We start from the raw sequence: 21,524 nt of genomic DNA, 5'->3' as shown, positions 1-21,524 counted from the left end.
AGAAAGGTGTTCTTCAAGATCACACAGTGAGTCAGAAACAAAACTGGTTCTCACCTGATATGATCCTTACAAATTATACATGCCATACACCACAAAAAGATAAACAAAAGATTTCCTGATCACCTCCACCCAAACCATTCATCGAAGCCATGCATTCTTCACCCAAACATGTAACTATTACTTGGTTTTCATACTTTTTATACATTCACACTATTCCTTTAACAAATACGATATAAGAAGATAAGTCAAAAGGATTGACACTAGGGTTATATTTCATACATGCATTGGTTTGGGACAAACAAAACATGTTTGATTGCATACCAGTTCTCCAGTAATGCACTTGTGTTAGCCTCCATTCTAAATAGTGGTTTTCAAGTAGATCTGCCAGGGCAGCTAATTTCAAGGCAGAGAGTTCAGCGATTATGGTGTCTGTTTAATTTTGTTGTTTGCTTGATTGATTCATTGGTTTGCATTTTTTAAATTTCTTTTATTCCAAAAGAGTAATCTTGATAGATTTTGTGAAAGGAAAACAATTATCATGAGAACTTATTATAATGAAAAATTTTTTAAATTGGTAACTACATTGGTAAGAAAAGAGTAGGAACGTTTCACATCTTGTCAAAACACCGTACCAGTATCCCAGGGTAGCAAGGGAAGTTCTATGAGAATTTTGTAGGGAAGCCTTATCTCTTTACCTTAAAACCTTGATCTTGACTCTGGAGAGAGGGCAAACCTCAGAAACTACTGTGTTGGGTGAGTATGTATCTACATATCTGACCTCATTATTAATATTAGCACAAAAAGGAATTCTTAGATTTTTCACCTTAGGAACATTAAAAAATATCTTTAGAGCTGGTGAAATCTGATGAGACAGGAGAGGATAATTAAAGTTTTTTTTTTAAATCCGTCCAGAGAAAATATATCATAGAATCATTACATAGTCTTCCTTAAACTAAATATAGATTTGGTATAGTATTGTCTGCCTCTTAGGAGAGTTGGTGTAGAAAAGTCAGTCTATGGTTCATATTCTATTGATAGGAAATATAAATTCAAAGAATTATTTTCAATCTCAGTATTCATATATATTTTCTATAAATATGTGTTCAATGTATATAATACTGGGGAAGACTGAACCTCAGGAAAGTGTGAAGCTTAGCTAGAAGGCTTAGCATAGAATTATTGAGCTGAGAAGAAATACAGAAGTATAAGAAAGAGTTAAGACTGGAGGGTAGGCAGAAATTTAGTGGAGCAGTCAAGTGGAGAAGTTAGACAGGTAGAAAGAAATAATTTCTGGAGAGAAATACATTAAAAAGACTGTCTTCTATTCATTCAACAAATATTTATGATAGAATGTTATTTCCAGTGATTAATAGAGAAGATTTCAGAGACAAACAAAATTTAGAATTTAAAGTCCAATTTGACATCTACAAATTGTGTTATCACGTAGGCTATTGTAAATTTCGGAATCTCTTTCCTCCTTTGTAAAGTTGGGATAATATTAAGCATATCATATAATAATTATGAAGATAGAATGAGTTAATGACTTGATATTTAGTAGGCACACAATAAATAATACTGTTGCTATTTTTTATATTATTTGTGTAACTTATAAAGCTCTTTCTGTATGTCAAACACATTGCTAAAAATTTGGAGAGTGGGAATGGTGCAAAATGTGAATATATTTGATGTCACTGAGTTGTACATGCAAACAAGCTCAATTGTTAGTTTTTTGTTATATATATATATCTGTTGCATGAATAAGATGTATTAAGATATATATTATATATATAAAATACAATATTTTAAAAAGAGAGACCAGAGGCAGTGTGATGTGAATGAAGCCAGGATTCTAGCAAATCAGATTTACTAGGATATTTCTTTATTGTTTTCCTTAGGAAAGCATTAAGTGCCAAGAGATGAACACTGAAGACCTTTTAATCCCCCAGACCCATTTATTAGGAGCTAATCTATACATCATATCATTCCATAGTTCAATCACATCAAGCAGTATTGTACAATCGCTACCAAAAATCAGTCTGAAAACATTTTCTTCCTTCTTGAACTCCTTGATATCAGCTCCCTCTTAATTGGAACCCCCAGGAATTTTTATTCTAGATACTGTCTCTATAGGTTCATCTATCCTGGGTTTCATATACCAAAAGACAGAAAAGCACCTAAAGATTCAAGAATGCTACCCACAATGACAAAATACAACAGAGAAAAACCTCAATATGAAAAAACAAAACAAAACATCACAGAAAACACTAAAAACCTGATCAAGCCCTAATTGTATCAGAGGAGAGATCAAGTGACAACATTTTAACTGTTCAAGTCAGATTTATCATTTTAATCTACTATAGTTGTCTCTCCAATACTGTCTGATAGCCAGTTTATTCCCATCCCAATTATAGTAGAGGGAAATCACCAGAGGCTTATTCCCTGTTTAGGTCCTGTAAATGTATTTTGGGCTTCCATCGTCATTCATAGTTGAACACTAAAGAATTTCGAGAGAACCATCATGGATCGTTCATGGAATATGTGGTTTTACTATATATTCTAAATATATATGTATATATAGAGAGAGTCTTTATCAGATCTATATGCATAGCATGAATCTATTAGGGGATACTCCCTCCCCCCCAAACACCTTTCCCCACCAAAAAAACAGAATTGCGTTGGGTGGAGATAAGTTTTCATAGTACAGAAGTTTTCATAGGCGAGCATCAAACAACTCACTCTGAGTTAGGGCACCCAGTGGCGTCACCTGGGAAGGTTCTCTCTGGTCACCGTGAATTTTTTTCATAAAAGCAGTTTTGCTCAAACCTGATTTTTTTGTGATGACTAATTTAAGAGAACAACATGCAGCTGTAAAATGTGGTTTCCTGCTCAGGAAAAACGCTGCAGAAACTGTTGTGATGTTGAACACAGCTTACAAGGACAGCACTATGGGAAAAACTCAAGTGTGCAAGTGGTTTTCTCATTTCAAAAAAGGTGAAATGTTGATTGATGACAAACCTCATTCTGGATGTCCAACAACCCCCTAAATGGATGACAGTGTCAATTCAGTGCATTTGGAGTTCTTTCTACCAGATCAGAATGTTAATCAAGCTTTCTATTTTTAGAGGTTCTGAAAAGATTTCATAATTGTGTGCGACAGAAAAAGGCCTGGTTTGTTGCAGACGGGAGAGTGGTTTTACCACTATGACAATGCACCTGCTCATGCAGTCATCTCAGTTTGCCAGTTTGGGGAAAAAAACAGTATGTCTCTCTTGCACCACGCACCTTACTCACCTGACCTCACTCTGCAACTTTTTTTTCCCCAGAAACAAAGAGGGACATGAAAGGACAGTGATTTGATTATGTAGACAAGGTAAAGAATAAAAACAAGGTGGTGTTTCCGCCATCCAAACAGATGAATTTGAAAAATGTTTTCAAGAATGGAATCACAGATTTGACAAGTGTATTAAGTGTAATGGAGAGTACTTTAAAGGTGATAAGGTTGTTTTGTAAAATTCTCAATACATAGCTTTTGAAAAAAATTCCGTTTTTTCTTGGGTACCCCCTCATATATAGACATATACATATTTACATATACATACACATATGTGTGCCTGTGTATATATGTGTGGTAGTTGCATAATCTGTTGTCAATTTGAAATGTAAGAGTTAAGAGGTGGAGTGTAGCCTGTCAATCAGGTCACAGCTGATGACCTCATTTGGAGTCACTAAGGAGGTAAATAGCTTGCTGGAGGCGGGACACAGACACATTCCCTATGAGACATTACTGACGACAAACCTGATGGAACTACACTGATGCAGCCAGAGCCCAGAGCTGGAGGATCCATGTGAAGACTCATGCCAGCACTGAGATGCTTCTACTGCCACTGGATCCACAAAACTTTCCACCCACTGACCTGTGATCTTCCTGCACTTGGCGTCATTGAGTGTGTTTTTTGAGTCTGAAGAGGAATTTGTAGATTTGTATTGGACATATAGGCTAATATAGAACTTGTGGATTTCATCTGCACTGGGCTGGGATGTTTTCTCTATATTCAATTGCTCTTGTATATAAAGCCCTTTCTCATACACATATGAGTGTCTATGAATTTGTTTCTCTAGTCTACCCGGACTAACATAATATGTATGTATGTATTTGAGTTTGTGTGTAGATGTGAGAGAGAAGCAACACATAACTGTAAAATGTTCTAAAAGTAAAGGGAAAAATTTAATATGATGGCCTGATCATCAAAGCACTGCTTTTCAGAAAACAGTTTCTAAATAAGGGGCAACAACCAGCCTTTTAAGCAACCTTTTCCCACATTTTCTTGGTGACTAGTGGAAGCTAATGTGCAGGGTCTGTGATAAGGAGCTGCTCTGTAGCAGACCATCAGTGCTACCTGAAAGCAAACTGAACTGGCATAAATAATTGTGTTGTAGAAATCCTTTCTGTTGCACCTTGCTGATCATTGACAATTTACATATCTTAGGTAAACCTTTGTTGGCTTCTGTCATTTCTGCACTATTATGTGCCTTTCTGGATAATTAGCAGTTAATGTGAAAAGGGAGATGGAAAAAACCTTGAAATTTCTGATAGAGAATCCTCAAACCTCTTTCCTTATCTGTGCATAGCAGCTTCCTCATTTCAAAAGAAGTTTCAAAACCTTTGTTAAAAATGTCCCCCATTTCCCATTTGAATGAACCAAGTGACATTCAGCTAAAATTATTCTGCTTTTTCTACAATTAAATTCCATTATCATGAACTGTCAAAGTAAAATGAAAGGCCTCTTAGCTAATGTGTCAGATGTTTGCTTGGAATGTTTTGTAGCATAGATTGTATAAATCCCTGTGAGGTGTTTGTAGGGATGATAAACAATTTTGCAGTATTCGTCATTTGTTACATGTGTCTCCCTATTCCTTTTTTCCAGTGTAAACGAGTTTCCTCTAAAGATAATCTGACTGACCATTTCCAGAAAGTGAGGACAGGATGGGCACCTTGTAACGAGTCTCATTTCCCCTGATTTTTCTATCATTTGTTTTAGGCATTTAACCATCGTAAATGTCATTCTCTTTATCAGTAAGTAGAAAACCTTGGTGGTGTAGGGGTTACAAAATCTGCATGGTCAGCAGTGGAAAAGCACCAGCAGCTCCGCAGGAGGAAGACTGGGTTTTGCACTCCAGTAGAGAGTTACAGTCTTGGAAAGCCACAGGGGGGTCACCGTGAGTTAGCCATGACCCAACAGCAGAGAACTCTATATCAATAACATCATCGCAGTGGATCTATTGCGCAACATAATTTGTGGAAGTTACACAATTTTATTCCAATGTCTACTACCATGAACAGAATGTCAAAATGTGCTTATATCTGAAGTGAGAGAAAAAGAAGATACCATACAGTACTGGGGTTGAAATTCATCTCTTGGCATCACCTTTTGTGAGTTTGTCTTTGATTCAAAGAACTGCAATTCTTCTATAACCGCATCTATTTATATGTGGCATGTGTGTTCTCTTTAGTACCTTTCAAATATTTGCCGCCTTCTGTTTTACATATTTAGAAAATGTATTGTTCATACTTGAGTGAGGTCATGAATTTTCTGTCAGTTAATTATCAATTTTATGGAAAATCTTGGCCAAATTTAGGATTTCCTTTCAGTTATATTTTGTTTTCCTGTCTTTGCACTATTCCCATACTACTGTGTACTCAAAGAATGTAAACACAGAAAACGTGACAGAATGCCCTCATTGAAGCAATCTATGTTTTATACTGCACACACCAGACATGTGTTGCTTACTGATACATGGCTTCCATAAATCCTAGGCTGCCATTGTAATACGCTGTTGTAATAGCAATAAGTGTAATCATGATCATCATTGTCATCATCATCATGGTTATCATGTATTTGAGTGAGTATTCTATAATGGTTTCTTTTAAAATTATTTCAATTATCAGCTAGACACATTTAATCCTCAAATCAATCCTATGAGATGGATACTATTATATCTCATATTTTATAAATAAAAAATAAACTTAGAGAGCTGAAGTAACTGCTTCAAAGTCATTCAACTAAAGGTTGGCAAAGCAAGGATTCAAACATAATCTGCTTGACTCCAAAGAAGGTGTATAAAATAAGGTATCATTTTATAGGCTCTCTGAGTTAGTTAATTGTGCCAGCCTGGCCGATAATCACATGTGGTGCTGGTTGAAAGACGGAGGGATAAATGGGTGGTGAAGCCTCGCCTTTCTAGTTCTCGGGTCTCTTGTTTTGTGATGGTTGCATCGGGTGCAGCTGCCTTAGCAGTTCCCTGCTTCAGCTTGCAAGATGGACTTCCTACAAGACATCCCCAAGGAGAAGCCGCATGGACCTATCCCGATGCAGCCCTGGGTGCTGGAGCAGCCATGTGGAGACCCCTGCCAGTGCTGAGATGCTTACACGTTCACTGACTCAGCTTTCTTCCTGCAGTCGGCATTATTGCCTCTGTTTTGTGAGGTGAAGGACTTTGTGGACTGGTGTTGGGTATGGGTTAATGTTGGACTTGTGGGCTTGGGCAGCATTGGGTTGGGATGTTTTCGTGATGCACATTTTCTTTGCATAAAACTCTCTCTTATACGTGAGTTGCTGTGGATTTGTTTCTCCAAAGTACCCAGACTAATACACGCTCCCATTCCTCTTTTGCTTTCACAAGTTGGAAAAAACCTCCAGTGTTCTGTTTCTCTTTTTCCTAGTGGTCTGAGCATGAAGCCACATGGGCCATCCCTACAACCTGTGCCTAGTATGCCATGGTGACTCTGGACATTTAAATGTGAAATGGAAACCTCAGCTTCTCCTCTTTATCTGTCATTACCAACCATTTGTTTTCTACCAACTCAAGCCCCTGCCTCAGGTATACACCATTATGCAACCCTTAGGGAAGTTTCCTCCGTATTCTTTGGACTTTTACCTTCTTTCCGGGGTAAAATTTCAAGAATGATGTAAGACTATGGATTATTTTTATAAAATGTAAATCAATATTGCTTTACCCCTTTACGTATATAAAGATTAGTGATTAACATCTATGAACACAATTGGTCCGTGGATGTCGTTGAATGAGCGTGAGCTTTGCAGCCTAAGAAACTTAACCTGAATAGAGATTCTTCCGTATACAGACAGAAATGGAGAAGGTCTCTAAGTGTTTTTCACCTTCAACTTCCTTTCCTTTAAAATAGAATTAAACCTAGTTCTTTTTTTTAAGATTGTTATACCAATAAAATGTGGTCATGCTTATAAAGTACCTGGCACTGTGCCAACACATAGTAATTTGTCATTGGATAGTGATATTTATTATTATACGGAGTCCTGCTAGTAAAACAGGTAGGAGCTCGACTGCTAACTAAAACATTGCTTGTTCAAACCTGCAGCTCTGCACAAGAAAGAACTGCTTATATGCTCCAGTAAAGATTATAACCTCGAAAATGATATGGGCAATTCCATTCTGGAATACATGGGTTTTTTATGAATTAAAATTGTCTCAACATCACCTAACAACAACAACATTATTATTCCACTATATAGTTACGTTATGTGTAAAAAATGTGAAAGTAAATTAAAATGTGGCTTTTAATTTACAAGCACAAATCCTTAAAAAAAAAGAGTTTATACAATAGGGACAGCCTGGCATTGCAGAGTGGAAAACTGGAGAGAGTTTCACATAAGTATTTAATGCAATTAATGAAATTCAGGAAAAATATACCATAAAATATAAATACTAAATATGTAGTAAAATATAGTTTAGAAATGTGAAGTCTTTGTTTTTCAAAATATGTTCTATTTGGCTCTTAACACCTCTGAAGATGTGTTTCCATCACTATAGTTCTTTCTCAAAAATTTATGCACACTATGATTTACAACATATCAAAACTTAATCCCCAACAGATTTAAACCATTTTCCCTTTTAAGTGTCCGTTGAATTTAAAAAGAAGTCTTAGAGGGCAAGATCAAGGCCGTAGGGTGTGTGGTGTAAAACTTCTCAGTGGAATTCCTTGTAGGACAATAGCAAGGTTGAATAATGAACAAGTGTATTTCTATGATGGGGAAAATAAAAATCATTGGTACAACTTTCCTGTTTTTTCTCTCACTGATACAATTTTCCATTTTTTAAACTTCTTTTTAATAAGCTCCTGTGCTTGTTCTGTGTCTCTTGAGAAACTCTGTCAAGGTTACCCCTTTGGAATCACCAACATTGGGCATTATAACTTTCTAAGCTGATATAATTTGCCTTGGATTTAACTGTCTCATCAGATCTTAGAATCCACTGTCTGACTGATCTTTTTCAGTAGGCATCCCACTTAGACTAAGACAAGTGTATTACTGAGAAAATTTGTCTTCACCTTTCACTGATAACAGAGCCATGTTTAAACATGTTTGTTTGGAGTAAACCTGTACATGTAAGCATTAGAATCCTTCTACTGATACTTTACAACTCACCCCTAGACGTTATATACACATATGTCCATGTTATTGTTGCTGTGCTATCTAGTCAACTCCAACTCATAGTGACCCTGCAGAACAGAGTATAACTGACACATAGTGCTTCCTAGATAATAAACTGTTTGAGAAGAGGTTATTATCTCTTCTGGCATTTCCTTCTACAGAGATGCTACTGGATTGGAACCACTGACTTTTGGTTAACACCTGAGAATTTAAACAATACACCACAAGGGCTCCTCAAACTTATATAAATACACATACATACAAAGTTTTGTGGAAATAGAAAGTATAGAACTAATAACCTACAATAATATTTTTTCTAACCTACAATGTACTAAACACTATACTAAATATTTTCATTAAATTATCCTATTTAATCCATACATTAATCTCAACTCACTGTCTCTCAGTTTATTGTACTATAGTGGCTTCTCTGTGGATATGATACTGAGTGCTATGCCATTGGTATTTCAAATACAAGCATGGATACTTGTGGTGGAAAAGTATTAGTTGTGCTTCCAGAATGAGACAGACTAGGAAAAACCTGACAATCTACTTCCAAGAAGATTTGCCTGTGAAAACGTTATTTATAGCAGTGGAACATTGCCTGTTATAATGCCAGAAGATGAACCTCTCAGATTGGAAGGCAATCAAAAGAAGATGTGAGGAAGAACTGCCTACTCAAAGTACAGCTGATCTTAATAATGTGAATAGAACAAAATGTCTGGGACCTTTAGTGATCCATGTGGTACAGCTCAAAATAAGAAGCAAATGCAAACACACATTAATAATTAAAATATGTAATTTACAAAATGTAAAAAATATTTTAAAATAACTCCCGTTGAGTCAATGCTGACTCATAATAACCCCTCTGAGGGTTTCCAAGACTGTAACCGTTTACAAAAGTAGAAACCCCAGTCTTCTCTTGGAGCTGCTGATGGTTTGAACTTCCTACCATGCACATCGCAGCTCAATGTGTAACCACTTCACCACCAGAGCTCCTAAGGGAATATTCGCTGTAGCCAAAATTGAAATGACATGCTTGAAAATGACAACACAATAGCAACACAATGTTAATCGATTAAACACACTACTCAAGTGACAGAGTAGCAGACTAGAAGTAAACATGGGTAATCAATAAGTTGCTTACAATAAATACATCTTAGACACAAATAGAAAATACAAAATCAAAAATAGACTAAAGAGAGAAAGATGGGAAAATAAATGAAGAAAAACACAAAACAAAACCAAGAATATTATTCACTGATAAAACAGATTTCAAGGCAAAAATCCATCATGGGAGACAATGAAGTGCACTACATAATGATTAAAGGGAAAACAGAACTAGAGTAGAGTTATTATATTCACAAATGTTAATAAAGTTAAGATTTATGCATGCAATTAGAGACCATCAAAAAAATTAACCAAACATTTATAGAACTGAAGAGAGAAATAGGCAATTTGACAATAATAGTGGGAGACTTTAATAAACTACTCTCAAGAAAGGACAGATTATTGGAAAGGAAAGAAAATAAAGGCAAAGAACTGTGCAACACAATTAAACAATTTGATCTCCCAGACATATATAGAGTACTCCACCCAACAGCAGCACAGTATACATTTTTGTTCCAGTGCACATGGAGCATTCTTTCTTTCTTTCTTCTCAGACCATTTTATTGGAAGCTAATACAGATATCGTATCTTTCCGTAGTTCAATCTCATCAAGCAGTATTGGACAATTGCTACCACAATCAGTTTCAAAACATTCTTTTCCTTCTTGAACTCCTGTATATCAGCTCTCATTTAGCCCCACACCATGTGCCCCAGGATCCCTTATTCTGCTTGATATCTCTATAGGCTTATTAATCCTGGGTTTCATATACCCCAAACCAAAAAAAACCCCCCAAAATACAACAGAATTTCAAGAGGGTGATACCCAGTGACAAAATACATCTGAGATAAGCCCCAATATGAGCACACACGTGCGCGCGCGTACACACACACATTTATACACATAGAGAAAAAATGAAAACCAGATCAGGCCCAACGTGCAACAGAGTGGGGATCAACTGACAAGGTGTTAACTGTTCAAGTTAGGTTTGTCATTTTTATCTCCTAAAGTCCCTTTATCATGGATACAGGAAAATCATCAGAGGCTCATTTCCTGTGTGGATCTCACAAATGCATCTTGGCTTCCACTGTCATCCAAAGTTTTATGCAAACCAGGATCTCAAAATTTAGGCTCTGATGCTATTCCCTCCTTAGGTTTTGGATTATATGATTTACAATCCTTCAGTCACTGATGTTGATGTGCTTCTACCACATGGACTTAGTTGACATCTCACTTAGTTGGCTGCTTGTATGGAACATTCTTTTGAATGGATTATATTAGGTCACAAGCAAAACTTTAAAATCAAAATATGATTTTACAATCCAATTTTTCAAAGCACAATTTTATAACGTTAAAAGTCAACAGTAGAAAAAGCAAGGACAAAGAGTAACTACATGGAAACTGAAGAACACACTGCTTCAAAACTATTGGGTAATTGGTGAAATAAATAATTAAATTTAAAAATTCCTACAAATAAGTGAGAATGAAAACACAGCAAACCAAACCCTTTGGGATGCAGCAAAAACAATATGCCGAGGGCGATTTATAGCAATAAATGCACCCATGAACAAAGGAAAGAGATCCAAAAATCAATGTCACAACCCATCATTTTCAATAATTATAATCAAAGCAGCAAAATTAACTATCAACTAACAAGAGAAAGGAAATCATAAAGATTAGAGCAGAAATAAATTAGAAACAAATAGAAAAAAAATCAAGACAATAATTTGGTTCTTTGAAAAGATTAATAAAATCACAAAGCACTAGCAACCTTATAAATGAAAAAGAGAGAAAAGATGCAAATATAAGAACAAGAGTTTAAAGAGGTTATAGTACAACAATCCAAAAGAAAATTTTAAAATGACATATTAATATGAAAGACTTTGCTTGAACAAATTTAAAAACTTGAGACAATGGACAGATTTGTAGAAAAGCACTATCCACCCAAATTAATATAGAAGGAGGTAGAAAACCTCAACAAATACATAATAAAAGAAGACATAGAACAAGATATTAAAAATTTTCCAACAACAAAAATTCTCCATGGTCAGATGGCTTTACTGAAGAAATATAACACAATTTCAGAAAACAGCTGATACTGATTCAATACAAATTATTCTAAAATATAGAAATGGACAGCAAACTCTCAAATGCATTTTATGAAATGAGGATAACCTTGATATGCAAACCATGAATATATCTTTATAAAATAGAAAACTACAGGCAAATACTTATCATGAACATAGATGCAAAAATCCTCACCAAAATATTAGCCAATAGCATCCCATAATATATTAAAAATTAGTACATTTGAACAAATATGATTCATACCAGGCACATAAGCATAGTTCAACATAAGAAAAACAATTCAGGTATGTCATCACAATGGCAATAGAAGGGAAATTTCTCAACACAATTAAGGCCATATATGAAAAACAATAGCCAACATCTAAATCAACTGGCAAAAGCTGAAATAATTCACTGTGCGAACAGACTCTAAACAAGGTTGCCCTTAATCACCACTCTTATTCAAGATTTTGCTGGAATTCTGAATTAGAGCTATTAGATTACAAAACAAAATCAAATGAATACCAATCAACAAAGAAGTGGAACACTCAATATTCGCAGAGGACATGATCTTACATGCAGAAAACTCCAAATATTTGACTAAAGCTTTGTTGGAAACATTTGGATTTGGTAGCATGGAAGGCTATAAAATTAATATCAATGATGAATCAAATTCTTATATACTAATGGAGAAAGCTCTGAAAAAGGAATCAAGAAAACAATATAGTTTACAATAGTTGAAAACACAAAAATGTAACACTTAGAAATAAACCTAACCAGAAAAATAAAAGACTTTTACAAAGAGTACTGACCACTACTATAAGAAAACAAAAGAGGCCTACATAAATGGAAGAATATTCCCTATTCATAGATAAAACAAAAACCAAACTCACCGCAATCCAGTCAATTTTGACTCATAGTGACCCTATAGAAAAGAGTAAAATTGCCCCTGTGGGTGTCTGACACTATACAACTTTAAGGGAGTAAAAAATCTCTTCTTTTTCAATGGGGTTGCAGGTGGTTCTGAACTGCTGACTCTGAAGTTAGTTACTAACTGCATACGAAGATGAGAGAGACCCAGGATAAGTAAAGACCTTCTTAAGAAGAACAAAGTGGGAGGCCTCTCATTGCCACAGTAGTCAAAACAGCTTGGTACTGGTACAGTGAAAGGTATATAAACTAAGAACAAAATAGAGAACTCAGAAATATATCCATCCACATACAGGCAGCTAGCTGATCCTCAACAAAAGGTTAAATGGGAAATTAATCGTTTCTTCAAAAAATGGTGCTGGCATAATTGGATCTTCATCTGTAGAAGAATGAAACAGGGTCAATACCTCACCCCTTGTACAAAAAAAGGACTCAAGATGAATCAAACTCCTATATGTAAAACCCAATGCTATGACCATCTGTGAGAAAAATAGGGACACAATTAAGGACCCTATTTCAAGACTGAGTTAGTTAAAAGTTTATTGTGCCAACCCGGCCAATAAACACGTGTGGGGTTAATTGAAGGGCAGAGAGATAAATGGCTCAGTGAGCCTCGCCTTTCTCATTCTCGGGTCTTTTGCTTTGTGATGGTCTGACCAGGGAGCAGCTGCCTTAGCCAGTTCCTTGCTCCAGCTGTCAGGCTCCTGCAAGACATCCCTGAGGAGAAGCCGCATGGACCTACCCTGATGCAGCCCTGGGTGCTGGAGAAGCCGTGTGGAGACCCCTGCCAGCGCTGAGATACACGTTCACTGATTCGGCTTTCCTCTTGCAGTCGGCATCATAGTGTCTGCTTTGTGAGATGGAGGAGGACTTTGTGGATTGGTGTTGGACATACGGGATAATGTTGGACTTGTGGGTTTGGGCAGCACTGGGTTGGGATGTTTTCTTGATGTGCACTTACCCTTTATATAAAACTCTCCTTTATACATATGAGTTTCTGTGGATTTGTTTCTCTAATGTACCCAGACTAACACAAAGACATAGACACATTATCAACTGAATGAAACACACGTAATAGATGACAAAATTGATGACTAGGACCTACTAAAAATAAGAAAGTTATATGCACCAAAAGATGTCACAAAAAGAGTAAAATATAAACCTATTGTGTGGTAAAGATGTTTAAACAATGACTCAATGAGCAAGAGACAAATCCAAAAAATCTGTGGAAAACTACAACAGCTCAATAAGGGCTTCCTTGATGGGACGAGGGGATCCCAATGATTTTTTTAATGTTAAATTTCTACTCTGCCCTGTTGCCTAATCTTTTGATTAGTTACAACAATTTTCATGGAGTCTTTGAGAGTTAGTACATAAAAATGGTATCGTTTGCAAATAGGGAGGGTTTTACTTCTTATTGCCAATTTCCATGCTATTGATTTCTTTTCACTTTCTAATACTGGCTAAGCCTCCAAGCACAATAATGAATAAGAGTGATGATAAAAGGCATCCCTGTTCCCTTCCCTGGGGAGAATGCCCTCAGTTTCTCCCTATTATGAAAGATGTTGGCCATTGGTTTTGCACATATAGCCATTTTATATTGAGGAATTTCCACTTTATCCCTATTTTATTGAGTGTTTTAAAAATAAACAACGGATGCTGGATTTCTCAAGTGCATTTTCTGCATCAATTGATATTATCATACAGTTATTTTCTTTTTATTTAAAGGATGAAGTGTGTTGTTTGTTTTTTTTAATGATCAATACTTGAATACTTGGTATTAATCCCACTTGATCATGATGTGTTATTTCTTTTTTTTAAATCATTTTATTAGGGGCTCATACAACTCTTATACAATCCATACATACATCAATTGTGTAAAGCATATTTGAACATTCATTGCCCGATGTATTATTTCTTATGCTATGTTGGATTCTATTAACTTTTTGTTAATAGAATTGTTGAGAAGTTTAGTTGAGGATTGTTGCATCTATGTTCATAGGGCATATTGGTCTATAATTTTATATTCTGATAATGTCTTTGCCTATTTTGGGTATCAGTGTCATGCTTCAAAAAATTAATTTAGGCAGCTCCTAAAATTTTCTATATTTTGGAATAGTTTGAGTAGAACTGGTGTCAACTCTTAACATCTGGTAGGATTCCCTATTGAAGCTTTCTGCCATTAGACTTCTTTTTTTTTTAAATTTTCGTTTGGGAAATTTTAATGATCATTTCATGGATTTGTTGAAGTTTTCTACATCGTTTTGTGTTACTTTAGGTAGCTAGTGAGTTTCCGAAGATTTGTCAATTTCTTCTAGGTTTTCAAATTTAGTGGAGTATAGACCTGCCTGCATAGTTTTAAGTTATCTTTGTTATTTTAGTTAGCTCTGTGATAATGTTGTCCAATTTTTTCTTGTTCCTGAGAGTTGTATTTTCTCCTTCTTTTCCTTTGTTAGCTTTGCCAGTGTCTTGACAATTTTGTTAACTCTTTCAAAGAAACACCTTCTTGTCTTGTTGATTCTATTGTTTTGTTTTTCAATTCATTATTTCTGCTCTCATCTTTATTTTATTTTTTTCTGGTTCGTGAAGGTTTCTACTTATGCTCTAGTTCTAAATGTTGAAAATCTTTGTTTAAGGTGCTGATTTTGGTTCTTTTTAAATTTTTTCTCTGTGTACTTACTAACTATAGATTGTCTTCTGAGTATTGCTTTAGTTGTGTCAGTATGTCATGTTTTCGTTCTCTTTCATTCAAGGAACTTAAAATCTTTAGTCCTTATTTCTTTAATTACCCACTATTTTTAAGTAGATTATTTTCCAATTTATATGAATATGTATTTACCCTTGATTCTCCCATTAATGAATCCTAATAATGTAGCACTATAATCTGAGAAAGTGGTTTGTAATATCTCAATGTGTTTAACTTCATTAAGATTTCTTTTGTATCCTAACACCTGGTCTGTTCTAGAGAATGTTCCATGTTTGCTGGAAAAGAATATATATATTATTGTTTTGAAGTGCAGTATTCTGTATATATCTGAGGTCAAATGGACTGTTTTGTTCATTTCTTCTGAATTTTAATGAGTTTTTTTCAGTTCTGTCCTTCCTTAAGAGTGTTGTATTGAAGTCTCCCTACTATTATTGTAGAATTGTCTATTTCTTTCTTTAACTTTATGAAGTTGTATTACTGTATTTTGAAGGCCTTGCATTGGGTTCATATATATTTATTATGATTCTCTCTTGGTAGTCAATTGTCTCTTTAATCATTATGATGGATTTTGCATTGATATATATTCATCAGATATTTATTTTGTCACTCATTCTTTTCTTTTTTTCCTCATTAGCCCCCTTTCCCCCCATATCTTTTGATTTATATATTTTATAGATTCTAATTTTAATTTATTTTGTCAGATTGATCTTGTGGTGTTTTTCTGAGTTCTTCTAAATTTTTTTCTGCTTTTTTTTTTCTCAAAAGCTCTCTTGATATTTTTTTGTCTGTCCATTGAAAATATCTAATAATCTTTCTGAATTCCATTTCTGGTAGTTACAATGCCTTATCTTCCACAGAAAGCTTTTTGGCTGCGTATATTGGTCACTCATCTGTGCTATAGTCTCTTGCTTCTTCATGTGAACTGAGATTGTACGTTTCTTCCAAGACATTTTGTTGGTTTTGTATCAGTTTCTATTTGTTAATAAAGTGGTAACCAAAGAAGATAGTGCTATAGATGTTGAAGATATGAGGTTACCCATGTCATGTAACTTTAGAGCAAAATCCAAAATTCAAACTCACTTCCATTGAGTTAATTCTGACTTAATTCAACCCTACAGGTCAGGATAGAAGGGCTTATGTGGGTTTCAGAGACTGTAACTCTTTTTTTCTTTTTGAGCCATCTGGAACCTTTATTTTTATGTGATTTCCTTTTACAAATGAAACAGATTTTAGAGGAAGCAAAGACAAAAGCAAACTGGTACCTGACATGGATCCATAGAAGTTTAAGTTTCAACTCTAGCAAAAAAAATTGGTGACAATCTCTTTCAGCTTTGCATCCAACTGTTCGACATCTTTCCATCATCCCTGATGTTGCCTAGCAGGTCATGGTGTTGGTTGATGACATGAGAAAAAAAAATTCTCAAACTTTGTGATCTTACTGGCTCTAGTTTATCAAGATAGTCCGTCACAGCAGTGTAGATGACAGCCATTTACTCTTCAATAGCCATAGGAGAACAGTGCCCTTGCTTCAGCAACTCCGTCAGTTACACACCCAGCTGAAGAGCTGCTGAATGGCAGCATCAAGGTCAGAACTGAATAAGGCAAAAGCATCCACCTCCTGATACTGTGCAAATTCCAACATCATGGTACATGGCACCTCCTTTATGGCCCTGGTTTGGGCAGCAGACCTGACACAGGATACAGACAAAGTAACTTTAATGTCAGGGCAGATACTTTTGTGGAGCAATTCTGTTTCCAAGAATATCTGTCTGTCAGTAATTGAAATGATATTGATTGGACTATAAGCAGACATGAGGCCAGCTTGTATATCAATGACTGTCAGGGGCAGGGTGGTCAAGGAGACACCACAAAAATGTTGTTCATTTTGGTTGCTTGTTCCAACAGATGAGGGTGCAGGTAGAACACACCCCTAAAGTAGGCCTCATGCCTGGGGGGGGGGGCTTGTGCAGCAGCAGGGACACTTGACAGTAAGCCACAGCCTGTTTGGATACATCATCAATGATGATCAAAGTATGCTTGCCTTTGTCCCTAAAACACTCTCTCATTGAACAGATAGAGTAGGGAGCCAGGTACTGAAGTGGTGAAGCATCCAAAGCTGTAGCCCAAACCACAATGATATACTTTATGACATCTGTATCTGTAAGTCTCTTCACAACTGGACAACAGTGGATCTCTTCTGAGATAGCAAAGTGGATACAGTACAGCTTCTTCTTCTCATCAGTTTCATGAATGATGTGTTTCTGGTTAATGATTGTGTCAACAAGAGATGTCCCCAATAATCAGTTCACACTGACCACTACCAATTGGCACCAAACTATCCACAATCTTAATGTCAATCTGCATTAGTTCACATACAGAAATTTGAGGAATAATTCCAGGGGCTTTCAGCCCAACTCGCCTATGAGTCTTGGAACTAATTGGACCCTTTACAGAAATGGCATTTCCAAGGGCATCCACTCAAGCCAATAGTTCTTCAGTGACTGGGACATCCACACTGGCTCCTGTCCTCTTCAAAAATGTCACCTTCCTCATTGTGCTTATCACTTCCAAACATGACAACACCAACATTGTCAGCCTCCAAGTTCAGAGATATACCCCTTAAGTCAAAAGAAAATGTTACTGTTTCTTTGGCTTTCACATTCTTCAGCTTGTGTACTCAAGTAATACCATCACCAAAGCTCAGTATCAACCCAATGTCTTCAAGGTCAGCAGAGGTAGCAGCTTCAAGAATTAGCTCTTCCAGAATGGAAGATACCTCAGCGGTGCCAGTCCTCTGTAGGCAACTGTTAGAGGCCTGGAGGTAACATAAAGGAGGCCTCAAAAGCATCTTTGGAGACCAGGCCCACTCGCTGAGGAAGGGACTGGGAAGTGACACACATGGGCATCATCACTACAATGTCTCCTCTGGTGGTGACTGCAGCCACAGCTTCCAGACTGACTGGGGGAAAAATGTGAGACTGTAAATTTTTATGGGAGTAGAAAGTCTCATTGCTCTCCTGTGAAGCAGCTGGTAATTTTAAACTACTGACCTTTTGATTTGTGGCCCAAACGAAAACCACTATGCCACCAGGGTTCCTTGAGTGCAGCAATAAAGGAACAATAAAAACAAAACAAAATACAAGCACACAAAAGCATATATAAATTAAACCAAGTCAACAGCCAAATGAATGAGAACCACACACACACACACACACACACTTCCAAACTGATACACAAACATCCAAGTTGAAACTAGTAGCTGTTTTCTCTTTCTCAGTCACTAGTCCATGCTTATCAAGGTTCTACCCTGGATTGACACAGTAAGTGTATAATCGTGGATGTATGAGGGTGGGCGGTGACAACTTTTCTGGTCAAAGGACTTGTCCGGGGTGAGAGATTATTCCTTCCCTCTTGTGTCCTGTGTCTCTTTGGTGGTGGTTTATCAAAACATTTAAAGAAGAGAAACACACACACAAATAATACATAACCTTAAGCCTAAAACGAATTCTGCTTTTTCTCAAGAACCCTGTTCTCCAGCTGACTTCGGTGGATGTCTGTGAATGTGAGTGTTATGGCCACTTTCACCTTTATTGAGGTTTTGCTATTAGTCTTTCAAAACAAAAGAGCTTTTGAAGTATGGCCCAAAAGTCCGATTATTCTTAAGTTATAATTCTTAATTTTGCATAGTATAATTAAATTCTGTAACACTGTTTCTTCAAGGAATTGACTCTGATTTGGTTTAATAGAAAATGGTGCTTATGAAATAGTTTTTTGTTTTGTTTTTCAGCTTCATGGTTGGTTTGGCCAAATTTTAAAATGTATTTCTGTAGTTGTTTAGCACACACTTTAAATGATCTTAATGGAGGAGGGGAAAAGGGGAGGAGCTTGAAGATTCCCAAAGAAATGTTAAAAAGGAAATATATTGGTCAATATTATTCTTTTGTTTTGGGTGTACTGAGTTAACAGCACTTTCCTAACATAAGCATCTAATCTCAGGTTTTTTACCCTGAGAACACTGGTATTTCACTTTGAATAACCCCTGAAACTTTAAATAGTAGAAGCAAACCCAAACATTCCTCTAATATCCAACTTGTTTATATACACAGAAGAATTCATCTTTCCATTTTAGTTGGCTAGATGTCTGTGCAAGATCTTAGTACTGCTGGCCTCATTTACATGGGAAAGATCAAATGGGAAGTGGTCTTCAGAGACATTTAAGAGAATGAAAACACTAGTAAACAAGTCAAGCCTTTCACAGTTAACACTTGCTTGTTGAAAGAAATGCCATAAAATCAAATAAAACTAAACAGGTTGTACTTTTTCCTTACTAAAGCATGAAAATTATGGAGGAACACTTAAAAGAGAATGTTTTTTTAAAGTAACACTATTTTTCCTTAACAGTCCTTGAATAGCTATGACTGAATAGTTTCCAACATGTTTGTTTCTTTAAACAGAGATTGTGTTCCAACGTTCTGATTCATTTTAGTATCTGATTTTGCCTTCCCATCTGCCAGATAAACTTCCTCCATGGCCACCACCTCTTGGTGCTCCACAGCTTGAACTGCTGTAGGAACCACGTGGAGCGGGATACCACTCTTCATAGAAGAGGTATGTTAGGGAGGTTGTCTAGAGAAACAAACAAGTGAAACTTATCTATGTATGAGAAAGTAGCTTACATCAAGACGGTGCCCCAGCCTAATTAAACTTAAGTCCATAGGTCAAATGCTAGCTGGAGTCCTCTTCAGATTCATGTAGCTTCAGACTGATGACATCAAAAGGTGGAATGGGAAGCATGGCGATCACAGGCCAGGGAGTGCAGCGTCAAGTGGATCCAAGGTCGGTGGAAGCATGGCAGGGCCCCAACAGCACTCGGAGTCTGGTGGTCCACGTGGAACAGCCCGTGGAAGCAGACACAGAGCCCCAGTGCATTTACCATCCCAATGGGTAACCACTATGCCACCACGGCTCCTGAGAGAACAGCAAAAGTGGAAAATTGGGTATTTATTGGCTTTTAAAATACTTGGGTAAGTTTAAAGATATGCGAATGAATTGTGATGAATATTTCTTGTCACTGAATGTAAGTATAAGGTCCGGAGGGCAAGGCAGAAAATCAGCCTTCCTTGGGCCCCCGTACATGGGTCCATATAAAAAATTGAAAATACTAAACTCATTACCATTAAGTTAATTCCAAAGCACAGTGACTCTATACTAGGTTAAAAATGACTTGAAATTTTGTGGAATCAGACAGGCTGATCTTGCCTGGCAGAGTGACTAGCGTGTTCCAGCCCCTCATCTAGTGATTAGCAGGCCAATGCATAGCTAATGGCTCTGTAGAAACTGAAGAACACCCCCCCACCAAATAGGTGTAAACATTCAAATAAACCCGGAAAGGCTAAATTTGGATTTGGAAAACTAGTAAAATTGCTTGAATGAAAATTTAGAATATTCCAGTGAAAATTTTATTTTATTCTTAATTATGTCATGGGGTATGTGTGGACAATGCTAAAGTATTTATGTAAATTATTGATATCAAATTTAGTTAATGAATGTTCATTTTTTTTGCAAGGTTCATATAAAGAAAACAAAAATAAATCCTCATACTGGCCCACTAAATAATGTCATGGTAAACAGGGAGCAGATTGAAATTGTTAAAGATTTCCTTTTAGTTGGAAACACAATCAATGCTTTATGAAAGCAGGTGGCAAAAAGTAAAACAACATATTGCTTTCAGTGAATTTACCACACAAGTCTTCTAAAATGCTGAAGACAAAGATGCCACTTTGGGGACTAAAGAGCACAGATTTGAAGATATGATATCTTCATTTGCCTCATATGAAAAGCTGGACAATGAATAAGGAAGAAGCAGAGAGGGAACAAGAGAGATTCCAAATGATAAGAAAATCACTTAGAAGCAGAGAAACTCAAGAGAGAGAAATGCCTTTCTTCGGTGTTCACAAAGACAGAAAGATGTCCCCTAGACCCAGCACCCTAAATTTGGACTTTTAGCCTAACTACGAGGCACCACTTTTCTCTCCGTTTGGCTTAATGTAGTGATTTGCATTGCTGTCATGCTGAAAGCTATGCCACTGAAGTGGGGTCTTCCTAGTATTTGGCATCGATCTTTCTACCTCTCCTCAGATTTCTCACTGTCTCATTAGTATGACAACAATAGCAACAAGAATTAGTTACAAATACAATTATAACCACAGTTGTGGGGTTAGCATTTACAACAAATTTGGGGAAGGGA

The 21,524-nt window shown here is 36.4% G+C and overlaps 1 pseudogene; it reads right to left on the bottom strand.

Annotated features, from left to right (window-relative positions):
• Positions 1-16,573: 16,573 nt before the first annotated feature.
• Positions 16,574-18,186, bottom strand: LOC101663356 (annotated as a pseudogene).
• Between the last annotated feature and the right edge of the window lie 3,338 nt (positions 18,187-21,524).

This window comes from Echinops telfairi, unplaced genomic scaffold, assembly GCF_000313985.2.
Source record: "Echinops telfairi isolate 266 unplaced genomic scaffold, ASM31398v2 ScPeMD7_7419;HRSCAF=8457, whole genome shotgun sequence".
Lineage (NCBI taxonomy): Eukaryota > Metazoa > Chordata > Mammalia > Afrosoricida > Tenrecidae > Echinops > Echinops telfairi.
Note: the sequence above shows the minus strand (reverse complement) of the source record. Positions and strands in the feature narration are given on the sequence as shown.